At 43.7% G+C, this 12,143-nt stretch overlaps 1 protein-coding gene across 4 annotated transcripts in view; it reads left to right on the forward strand.

The window, feature by feature from the left end:
• Positions 1 to 12,143, forward strand: part of zswim5 (zinc finger, SWIM-type containing 5) — a 69,089-nt gene that overhangs the window by 23,816 nt on the left and 33,130 nt on the right. The window lies entirely within an intron of this gene.

Consider the following 12,143-nt stretch of genomic DNA (forward strand, 5'->3'; position numbering starts at 1 on the left):
AAAAATGGAGCTCTATAGGAGAAAGCCCTGCCTCCAGCTGTTTGCTTAGAAATTCTAGGGACAATTAAGAGGCCTGCGTCTTGTGATCGTAGCGTACGTGTAGGTATGTACGGCAGGACCAAATCAGAGAGATAGGTAAGAGCAAGCCCAAAGGTTACCTTTGTGTTCGTGGGCACAGGGACTATGGTGGTCTGCTAGAAACATGTTGGTATTACAGACTCAATCAGGGAGAGGTTGAAAATATCAGTGAAGATACTTGCCAGCTGGTCAGTCTGTGCTCCGTACACGTCCTGGTAATCCGTCTGGCCCTGCGGCCTTGAATGTTGACCTGTTTAAAGGTGTTACTCACATCGGCTGTGGAGAGCGTGATCACCGTCGTCCGGATCACCGAGGGATCATTTTGATGCGTTGCACTTTAAGATCCTTTCTTAATTTTATTGACCAAAAAATGTAATTTCTCTTCAGACAATATTTTTGTGTTTCGTTGAATTAATGGGCTGTTTTAGCAGCTCTGAATATTGATGCAAACTAAACGATTCAACCACAGCACGTCTCTACTATAACATTCATGGTATGGCCACAAAGTGGAGGTCAAATTTGCGCACATTTTGTTCTTCCGAAGCCACCTGATGACCTTTTTTCTGTCAGGGATATGTCCTGTAATTGCTGTCCATATAAATGAGTATCTCCCAGTCTCCGTACTGCTCTAGAGACTAAGGTTCCGCCCCGAATGGGACCCTATACTCTATAGTGCACTACTTTGTACCATAGTGCACTATGTAGTGAGTAGTGTGCCATTTGGGGTGCAGCCTGGGATGAGGTAGAGATTGCAAGATGAGCATCAAGGATTTTCTAAGCCAATTAGATTTGGCCTTTTAACTCTGTCCATTATAGCTGTGTTTGGTCACCATTGTTTGTTCTGTGTTGAACAGCAAATGTCAATGTCACAGACCTAGGGCCATTACAGTGGTAACTCTTCAACCTTTCCATAGAAATGAAACAATCTCCCCCCGGACCTGAAAGGCAATGGGTAATGCTATTTGTAGTCATTTGAACAGATATTGGTCAGAAGGTCTGTTTCACTTATCAAAAACCGGCAGTTACTATTGCAATGGTCACGTGTTGCACAGGAGGCCTTGCCAATGGGCTGCTGTTACTATAAGCAAGACAGTAACTACAGCCTATATAGCTCCTTATTGTGGAGCACACTAGCATGACGTTCTGTTAAGCCATTTCCAGTTGTCATGGAAAATGTCTATTAGCTTCTTCAGCGTTACAATTGCTGATAGTTAAGCGAGCGGGAATGAAGAAGACTGGATTCCACCTCTGTTTTCTTGTGTTTTAATGGTAATTTGTCCAAGCCGACTGTGTCCTCTCTGAGTTCATAGGTGTTTGTGTGAGTGAGGTCTTATTATTGTCATAGAGCATTAGGGTCTGCTAGCAACTCTATTTCTAAACACAAAGAAGCAGAAACACCACAGCCGATACATGCCCACACCTGTCCATGAACAAATACGCAGTAACTTTACGCCAGCATCGCTCAATTGTCAGTTATTAGGCCTACACCAGAGACGGGGGAGTGAATATCTAGCTCCAAGTTATTCAAAGCAGTTAAAACCCGTCCTTGTTTTTGCATTGAAAAATTGTACTCCCTGTTAAATATTGAGAGCCTCCTCAAGCTAAAGCCTGGCTAAGTAGAAATGGTGCATAATTGTATTGTGGGGCTGCTACTCATTACTCAGGCTTGTCTATGAAATGAACACAATATAAATACCAATTGCTCTGGTCTCCTCTCCTCTCTCTCTCCTTCTGCCTACCGGCTCTCTTTTTCAATATGGGCTAATGACAGGGCTGCGTTTCCCTGCAGTGGTTCTGCTGATACGGCCCATTAGGCACTTGGTTCTCACAGCCAGGCAGCTGAATGAACAGATGACTGCAGGAAAAAGGGGTGGAGGGTAGAGGAGGAGGGGTAAGGGGAAAAATAACTGAAAGGCAAATATGAAAGGCAGAGTAAATAAGCAACCTGTCACCTCCCCCACCAGTGGTGACAAAAAAAGCTACGGCACCCCGGCGAAGGAAGCTGGCGTCAGAGACACCTCATTAGTCTCCCACAACCCTGACTGACACACTGCATGCCACGGAGAGAGGGAGATGGGGCGCGCAAACATGCACAGAGCGAGAGGGGACACAGACAGAACAGCCAGTACGCCTCTTGCCCTACCCTGCAACATGATTAATGTGGGCAACAGCCGCGAGGCTGTGGGCTGTGTCTGAACCCCTAGCCCCCACGCTCTCTTTCACAGCCCCCTAACCTCAAGCTGCACCTCCTCCTCCCCTCCAACGTCCCAGCTTTCCCCGGTCTCTCGGCTGACTAACAAAGGTGGTGCCACTGAAGACGCAGTATGGAATTGTAATCCAATATGGCCTCTGACTGCAGCCTAGCTGCCCTGCATTGAAAGGAGACGGACGTGGAACTCACTGGTTGTGTCTGAATGGCACCCTATCCCCTACACAGTGCACATATATGGTTCTGGTCAAAAGTAGTGCACTTTAATAGGCAAAAAGGTGCAATTTCAGAAACAGCCATTGGCTTGGCTCTTTTCACCTCTTGTTCCCCCCACAAATACTGTGAAACCAAACCACAAGGTTGGCTGTTTAAATTGAGCTCAGGAAGTATAGTGACTCCTCTGGACATTTATAAATGGTACTGGTATTCCCCTGTCATTATACCGAACTGGTACTTGAGAACATTCCCCCCCTGCTCCCAATGTGTATCTAGTTTCCTGTCCTTCACTTTACACTGCATTTCCAGAGTGTCTGCACTGTACAGACGTCATATATGTGGAGTAAGGGGATAGACAACCATGGAAAGCCCTGGTCTGCCTGCCCAGCGCTGCTGAAGGCCAGAGGTGAATGGGAGGCTACCCACCCGGGTGAGTGTATGTTTGAATGGAGAGATTCTGGTAGATGTCATGGTCTAACATGACCAGGCTGCCCCCCCCCCCCCCCCCCCCCCCCCCACCACCAGATGATACTGGTGTTTTATAAGCATGGTTGTAAAAACATTATACTTCATACACCTCGGACCCTAGTTGTTAGTTGACTGGTAAGGTTTAGGCCTAGTAGAAATGTGCTAAGCCTGTTGTATACAATACTGACCGTCTCTGGTCTCATGATGTCAGAAGTGCTGAGCAAGCCTGGCCACAACGACAGACTAGCCAATCATTCATCAGCTACACTCCACAGGCGCTTATTTAAATTAGAAATATGGATTTTCGTGGGTAATAACTACCATTAGTAGTTACTCACAGCTGTAGAAACATTTCAACAATGAGGCCACGCAACCATTTTAATCAACGGTGCCATGTGAGTGCTGAGCGTCCTGTTTGTGTTTCGGGGCGTGTAAGTAGCTAGCTAAATACATTGGTCCAATTTGTTCCGTTGACACTGTTGCTGTGGTGGGGTTGAGGGTAGAAGAGAAGCGATATCTTATCTGACTCCCCCCTTCCCCATCTCGTTTCATCCCCATGCAGTCCCAAACTCCATTCCTCCACCACCACTTTTGATTTTAAATTCACATTTTTACTTAGTTTAATTTTGCCTCAAGAGGGAGATGGGCGCGCTAAGCACTTTTTGTGCTGCGGCAGCAGAAAGAAGCAGCCAGTGTGCGTCTGGAAAATGTAAATCAGTGTTGAAAGTGTTGTGCGTTATCTTGGGGATGAAACTGCCTGCTGCAACAATAGGATTAAAGCACAACGGATGAAAGAAGCAATTAAACATTATCTGATAAGATTACCCCAGAAAGGCATTTATTTCTGAAGTTCCACCTCTTCTTATAAGGCGTTCCACATCCTCTTGAGCCATAGTGGTAGTGGGGAGAGCTTCTGACAGGTAAGACGAATGTCTTGATGAAAGGACCAGGCTGTGAGCTCTGGAACATATTTCATACAATAGTAATGCAGTGATCAAGAGAATAGATGAATGTAAATTCACACACCAATCATTTACCCTTTCTCTGAGTTCCTCTGATGCTGTTGGAGGCCAGATCAGAACCTTCAATGCTAGTGTGTGTGTGCCACTGTTTGCGTTTGTTTTAGAATTGTTCTGCAATCGCTTACCTTTATGTCCAAGTGAAAAACCATTATTTTGACGTAAATGTGATATTAGTCCTCATGGAATCCTATACAGAGAACACTTCAGAATGATACTTTTCTTTGGCCGTACACATTTTGGTTTTCATCAACAGTAAATGGTGGATTACCCTAGAGCCACACAATGGCTGGCTAATGAAAGGCTGTGGCCTTGCTCATCACACACACACACACACACACACACACACACACACACACACACTCACACACTCCTAAACCTGGCTGAAAACAGGTGTTCCTCCATGACCGATCGTGGCTGCATTGGGCTGGGGAGAAGAGTTTTCACACTGAAGGAGGGGGAAAAAAAAACAATTTTAGCTAATATTCATGACCGCTACCTTTCATCGTTTTTCATCTCTTGATTCCGGGGGCTGTGAAAAGAAAGGAGGAAAAAGAGGGGGGGAAAGAAACCTCAGCAAGTAAATCAGCGGGTGATTGAAGAGGCCTTTCCTGGATAATTCCGTTTGATTGGAGACTCAGGCTCTCATTACTAGCCCAGCCAAACAGGGAGAGGAGAAGGAAGGCCCATGCCTAAATGCCCGGCAGACCGCTTCTCTCTCTCGCTCTGCTATACCTGGCTGCCCTCACCCTGGCCCCTTTGTCCTCTCCTTGGCTTCCTCCCCTCATCACCACTGTATTCTGTCCATCAGGACTGGGCTCTGATATTAGAGTTAGCAGGAATACCCTTCCGGATGTATCCCGATGGTAGAGCTCACCGCGGGCACAATAGTTGCAGTTAGAGTTGATTTTAAGGGTTTGTTTTCAGTTCTTTCCTGCTTTCAGAATTAAATGTTTCCATATTTTGTTCGGTGAACAGCATTTTGACCATCTTAACGGAAGCCATGCATGTTGAAGTGTGACTTTCTCTGTGGTTGTCTGGTGATTTCGTCTCACCTGGTGCTTACTTAATCTGTTTCTCCATCTACTTTTGTCACACAAACCCATACACTTGAGGAAACAGGCTATTATGCTCCATTTTGAGTAGATTATCTCTTCATCACATTCAACTTGCATTAACATGCTCAACAACAAACAAAACAACAGCACTCTGCATATCTAGTTATGGCTAATCCAGTCTTAATTTAGTGTGGTGTCCTTTTGTGTATCAGAACAGTCATCCTCCAATGGCAACTGCTGTGCACTAGTGCCTCTAGGCTGGTCCAGTATTGCAGCTGAAATAGCTGTGATGACTGAGGCTTTGAAAGTTAAGTTGTGCCGTGCTATCCACTCCTGGAACCCAAGCAGTCATGCTGGGAACTCCCCCAGGGAACTCAGTCTGGGGTCAATAGTGGAGCTTTGTGGGAAACCTTGAACTATCATCAGACCTTCTCAATTGTCAAGTCCCGCCCCTTCCTTCCTTCCTGGGTTTCTGTCAAGTCCAACATATTTGGGCCAGCCAGCCAAACACCTAGCTAACTGCGGTACTAACCTTGCCTTTTCTTTGAACAAATGTAGTTATTGCTACTGGAAACAGCCTAGTGAAATAGAAGAGTGTTTGTCTGTTGCTAGGTGCTTTTGCTAGGCCACTATTAGTGAAAAGAGGCCTGTCCTGCTACTACTAGCCTTGGCTATGTGATTCAAGGCTTAAAGAATGCATTTGACATAGACTACAACCAGCTCATACAGTTGAAGTTGGAAGTTTGCATACACCGTAGCCAAAAACATTTAAACTTAGTTTTTCATAGTTCCTGACATTTTATCCTCGTAAAAATTATCTGTCTTAGGTCAGTTAGGATCACCACTTTATTTTAAGAATGTGAAATGTCAGAATAATAGTAGAGTGATTTATTTCAGCTTTTGATTTCTTTCATCACATTCCCAGTGGTTCAAAAGTTTCCAGACACTCAGTCAGTATTTGGTAGCATTGCCTTTAAATTGTTTAACTTGGGTGAAACGTTTCGGCTAGTCTTCCACAAGCTTCCCACGATAAGTTGGGTGAATTTTGGCCCATTCCTCCTGACAGAGCTGGTGTAACTGAGTCAGGTTTGTAGGCCTCCTTGCTCGCACATACTTTATCAGTTCTGCCCAAAAATGTTCTACAGGATTGAGGTCAAGGCTTTGTGATGGCCACTCCATTACCTTGACTTTGTGGCAAAACGGCTTTAGGACAACAATCTTGGAAGTATGCTTGGGATCATTGTCCATTTAGAAGACCCATTTGCGACCAAGCTTTACTTCCTGACTGATGTCTTGAGATGTTGCTTCAATATATCTACATAATTTTCCTCCTTCATGATGCCTTTTATTTTGTGAAGTGAACCAGTCCCTCCTGCAGCAAAGCACTCCCACAACATGATGCTGCCACCCCCGTGTTCACGCTGGGATGGTATCCTTCGGCTTGCAAGCCTGCCCCTTTTTCCTCCAAACATAATGATGGTCATTATGGCCAAATAGTTATATTTTTGTTTCATCATACCAGAGGACATTTCTCCAAAAAGTTACGATCTTTGTCCCCATGTGCAGTTGCAAACCGTAGTCTGGCTTTTTTATTGCGGTTTTGGAACAGTGGCTTCTTCCTTGCTGAGCATCCTTTCAGGTTATGACGATATAGGACTTGTTTTACTGTGGATATAGATACTTTTGTACCTGTTTCCTCCAGAATCTTCACAAGGTCCTTTGCTGTTGTTCTGGGATTGATTTGCACTTTTCACACTGAAGTACGTTCATCTCTAGGAGACAGAACGTGTCTCCTTCCTGAGCGGTATGACGGCTGCGTGGTCCCACGCTGTTTATACTTGCGTACTATTGTTTGTACAGATGAATGTGGTACCTTCAGGCATTTGGAAATTACTCCCAAGGATGAACCAGACTTGTGGAGGTCTACAATCTTTTTTCAGAGTTCTTGGCTGATTGATTTTGATTTTCCCATGATGTCAAGCAAAGAGGCACTGAGTTTGAAGGTAGGCCTTGAAATACAGCCACAGGTACACCTCCAATTGACTCAAATGATGTCAATTAGCCTATCAGAAGCTTCTAAAGCCATGACCTAATTTTCTTTAATTTTCCAAGCTGTTTAAAGGCACAGTCAACTTAGTGTATGTAAACTTCTGACCCACTGGAATTGTGATACAGTGAAATAATCTGTCTGTAAACAATTATTGGAAAAATTACTTGTCATGCACAAAGTAGATGTCCAAACCAACTTGCCAAAACTATTTGTGGAGTGGTTGAAAAACAAGATTGAATGACTCCAACCTAAGTGTATGTAAACTTCTGACTTCAACTGTATCTCCATTCAGTACCACTGTCTGACCGTGGACACTCGTCCAGGAGGCTATATCTGAGCTTGAAGTAAGACAAAGCTAATGTGTGAGTTAATCTCTCAACCTCCTTTATTCCTAGTAGTCTTCCTGGTCATGTCTGTCTAGGGAAAAGGGGTTTTCCCTGCCTGTCTCCCCGCTCTCCCTCGGGTCCTCACTTCCAATAGAGGTTAAAGCCGCCTCAAATGGTGCACATGTGTGATAAACACTCCCCGAGCTTTGAAGTCAATTGAGCTCCTACAATGGCCTTCTGCTTCTCAAATTCCCCCAGTTTGAAAACCGAGAAACCACTTTTGTACACCAGGCAGCCTTTGTGCCAGCCCCTAGTTCAAAGTATGTAGTTTCACTCCAGTTATGGAAGACTGGATTCCTATTATAGTAATGTCTATGGTTTACATCATGCAGTTCCTTCAGATAGGATTCATTCCCCTGGACTTATTTCACATTTTGTTGTTACAGCCTAAATGAAATAGCTTTGTTTCTCACCCATCTACACACACTACCCCATAATGACAAAGTCAAAACATGGTTTTGCAAATGTATTGAAAAATGAAATATCTCCTTTACGTAAATGTTCACCCCCCTGAGTCAATACTTTGTAGAAACACCTTTGGTAGTGATTACAGCGGTGAGTGTTTCCGGGTAAGTCACCAAGAGCTTTCCACACCTGGATTGTGCAACATTTGCCCACTTTTTATTATTTTCTAAATTCTTCAAGCTGTCAAATTAGTTGTTGATCGTTGTTAGACAACCATTTTCAGATCTTATCATAGATTTTCAAGTATACTGAGCACAAATATAAACGCAGCATGTAAAGTGCTGGTCCCATTGTTTCATGAACTGAAAGATCCCAGAAATGTGCCATACTCACAAAAAGCTTTTTTGTTTGCACAAATTTCTTTACATCCCTGTTAGTGAGCATTTCTAATTTTCCAAGATAATCCATCCACCTGACAGGTGTGGCATATCAAGAAGGTCATTAAACAGCATGATCATTACACATGTCTCACAACCGCAGAACACGTGTAAGGCCCCTGAGTGGCGCAGCAGTCTAAGGCACTGCATCTCAGTGCTAGAGGCGTCACTACAGACACCCTGGTTCAAATCCAGGCTGTATCACAACCGGCCAAGATTGGGAGTCCCATAGGGCGGCGCACAATTGGCCCGGCGTCATCCGGGTTTGGCCGGTGTAGGCAGTCATTGTAAATAAGAATTTGTTCTTAACTGACTTGCCTAGTTAAATAAAAATAAAGAAATTAAAAAATGGTGTTGTGTGGGTGAGCGGTTTGCTGATGTCACCATTGAACAGAGTGCCCCATGGTGTGGTTATGGTATGGGCAGGCATAAGCTACGGACAACGAACACCATTGCATTTTATTGATGGCAATTTGAATGGACAGAGTCACCCTGACGAGATCCTGAGGCCCATTGTTGTGTCATTCATCCACCACCATCACCTCATGTTTCAACATTTATAATGCACGGCCCTATGTTGTAAAGATCTGTGCACCATTCCTGGGAGCGTACGTCCACGGCCTGCATACTCACCAGACATCTCACTCCTTGAGCCTTTTTGGGATGCTCTGGATCGATGTGTACTACAGCGTATTCCAGTTCCCTCCAATGTCCAGCAACTTCGCACAGCCATTGAAGAGGAGTGGGACAACATTCCACAGGCCACAATCAACAGCCTGATCAACTCTGTGCGAAGGAGATGTCGTGCTGCATGAGGCAAATGGTGGTCACACCAGATACTGATTTGGTTTTCTGATCCACGCCCCCACCTTTAAAAAAAGGACCAACAGATGCAGATCTGTATTCCCAGTCATGTGAAATCCATAGATTAGGGCTTAATGAAGGTATTTCAATTGACAGATTTTTCCTTATAAACTGTAACTCAGTAAAATCTTTGAAATTGTTGCATATTGCATTTTTGTTCAATATACATTTTAAGTCAACTGTATCACAGCCACTCAGGATCATAAACTGTAACTCCAGTGTAGATTTAGCCTCGTGTTTTTAGTTTTATTGTCCTCGTGAAAGGTGAATTAATCTCCCAGTGTCTGGTGGAAAGCCGACTGAACCAGGTTTTCCTGTAGGTTTTTGCTGTGCTTAGCTCCATTGCGTTTAATTTTTTTATCCTGAAAAACTCCCCAGTCCTTAAGATTTAAAAGCATACCCATAACATGATGCAGCCACCACTATGCTTGAAAATATGGAGAGTGGTACTCAGTAATGAGTTCTATTGAATTTGCCCCAAACACAAAACTTTTTATTCTGGACAAAATGGGAATTGCTTTGTCACATTTTTTTTCAGTATTACATTAGTGCCTTGTTGCAAACGGGATGCATGTTTAGTTTTTAGTTTTTTGAATTTTACCCCTTTTTCTCCCCAATTTCGTGGTATCCAATTGTTAGTAGCTACTAACTTGTCTCATCGCTCCAACTCCCGTACGGGCTCGGGAGAGACGAAGGTTGAAAGTCATGCGTCCTCCGATACACAACCCAACCAAGCCACACTGCTTCTTAACACAGCGGCATCCAACCCGGAAGCCAGCCGCACCAATGTGTCGGAGGAAACACCGTGCACCTGGCGACCTGGTCAGCATGCACTGCGCCCGGCCCACCACAGGAGTCGCTGGTGCGCGTTTAGACAAGGATATCCCTACCGGCCAAACCCTCCCTAACCCGGACGATGCTAGGCCAATTGTGCGTCGCCCCACGGACCTCCCGGTCGCGGCCGGCACAGCTGCCGCTGCAGTACAGCGCCCTTAACCACTGTGCCGCCCAGGATGCATGTTTTGGAATATTTTTTTTATTCGGAACAGGCTTCCTTTTCACTCTGTCAATTAGGTTAGTATTATTGAGTAACTACAATGTTTTTGATCCATCTTCAGCTTTCATTTAACTCAACTGTTTTAAAGTCACCATTGGCCGTGTGGTGAAATCCTCTACGGCAACTGAGTTAGGAAGGACGCCTGTATCTTTGTAGTGACTGGATGTATTGATACACCATCCAATGTGTAATTAATAACTTCACTATACTCAACGGGATATTCAATTTCTGCTTCTTTTTTTATATATTTTTTTATCCATCTACCAATAGGTGCCTTTCTTTGCGAGGCATTGGAAAACCTCCCTGTGGTTGAGTCTGGTTTGAAATTCACTGCTCAACTGGGTGACCTTACAGATAATTCTGTGTGGGTTACAGAGATGAGGTATTTATTAAAAAAACATGTTAAACACTTATTGCACACAGAGTCCATGCAACTTATTATGTGACTTGTTAAGCACATTTTTACTCCTGAACTTTTCATTGAATTTTATTTAACCTTTTATTTAACTAGGCAAGTCAGTTATGAACAAATTCGTATTTACAATGACTGCCAAACCCTAACCCGGACGACACTGGGCCAATTGTGTGCCGCCCTATGGGACTCCCAATCACGGCCGGTTGTGATACAGCCTGGAATCGAACCAGGGTCTGTAGTGACGTCTCTAGCACTGAGATGCAGTGACTTAGAACACTGTTCCACTCAGGAGCCCGATTTTAAAACGTAATTAGGCTTGTAATAAGAAAGTGGTTGAATACTTATTAACTCGACATTTTAGCTTTTAATTTTTTATTAATTTGTTATTTTATTTATTTATTTTATTTTACCTTTATTTAACCAGGTAGGCAAGTTGAGAACAAGTTCTCATTTACAATTGCGACCTGGCCAAGATAAAGCAAAGCAGTTCGACAGATACAACAACACAGAGTTACACATGGAGTAAAACAAACATACAGTCAATAATAAAGTATAAACAAGTCTATATACAATGTGAGCAAATGAGGTGAGAAGGGAGGTAAAGGCAAAAAAAGGCCTTGGTGGCAAGGTAAATACAATATAGCAAGTAAAACACTGGAATGGTAGTTTTGCAATGGAAGAATGTGCAAAGTAGAAATAAAAATAATGGGGTTAGCATTTCTAATAAACATAATTCCACTTTGGCATTGTGTGTAGTCCAGTAAAACAACATCTCAATTTAATCAATTTTAAATTCAGGCTGTAACACAACAAATATGTGGGAAAAGTCAAGGGGTGTGAATAGTTTCAGAAGGCACTGTAAGTGAATGTTCAACCCCAGCTGCCCATTTACTAACTGACCTTAGTAAATACTGCTAGGCTAATTTCCACCCCCATCAGCGGTAGTAAACCCCAGTCTCCATTTGCTGACAAGACCAGGGCACATGTGTGCGCCATCGTCCGCGTGTGCCATCGCACTCATGTTGATGTTGTCCATCCACACCAGACGTGATCAGGACACGCATGATGAAATATCAAAAAGAACTCTGAACCAACTATATTCATTTGGGGACAGGTCGAATTCCATGAAACACTCATGACCATTTAGCTAGCTTGCTGCTGCTAGCTAATTTGTCCTGGGGTATACACATTGGGTTGATATTTTACCTGAAATGCACAAGGTCCTCTAATCCGACAGTTAATCCACAGATAAAAGGGTAAACTGAGTTTGTTTCTAGTAATCTCTCCTCTTTAAAGCTTCTTCTTCTTTGGACTTTAAATTGCAGTTGGCAACCACATTGAAGGAGCATTACCACCACCAACTGGACTGGAGTTTAGACCTCATTTCATCTTTCAATCACCCATGTGGGTAGAGCGTGAGCAGTTTGGATGAAATGATTGAATAACCTGTATGTGTAAATGTATTTTGCGGTCAGCATGTT

This window comes from Oncorhynchus mykiss, chromosome 8 (genome assembly GCF_057628025.1).
Source record: "Oncorhynchus mykiss isolate SJ-2025 chromosome 8, ASM5762802v1, whole genome shotgun sequence".
In the NCBI taxonomy this organism is placed as follows: domain Eukaryota; kingdom Metazoa; phylum Chordata; class Actinopteri; order Salmoniformes; family Salmonidae; genus Oncorhynchus; species Oncorhynchus mykiss.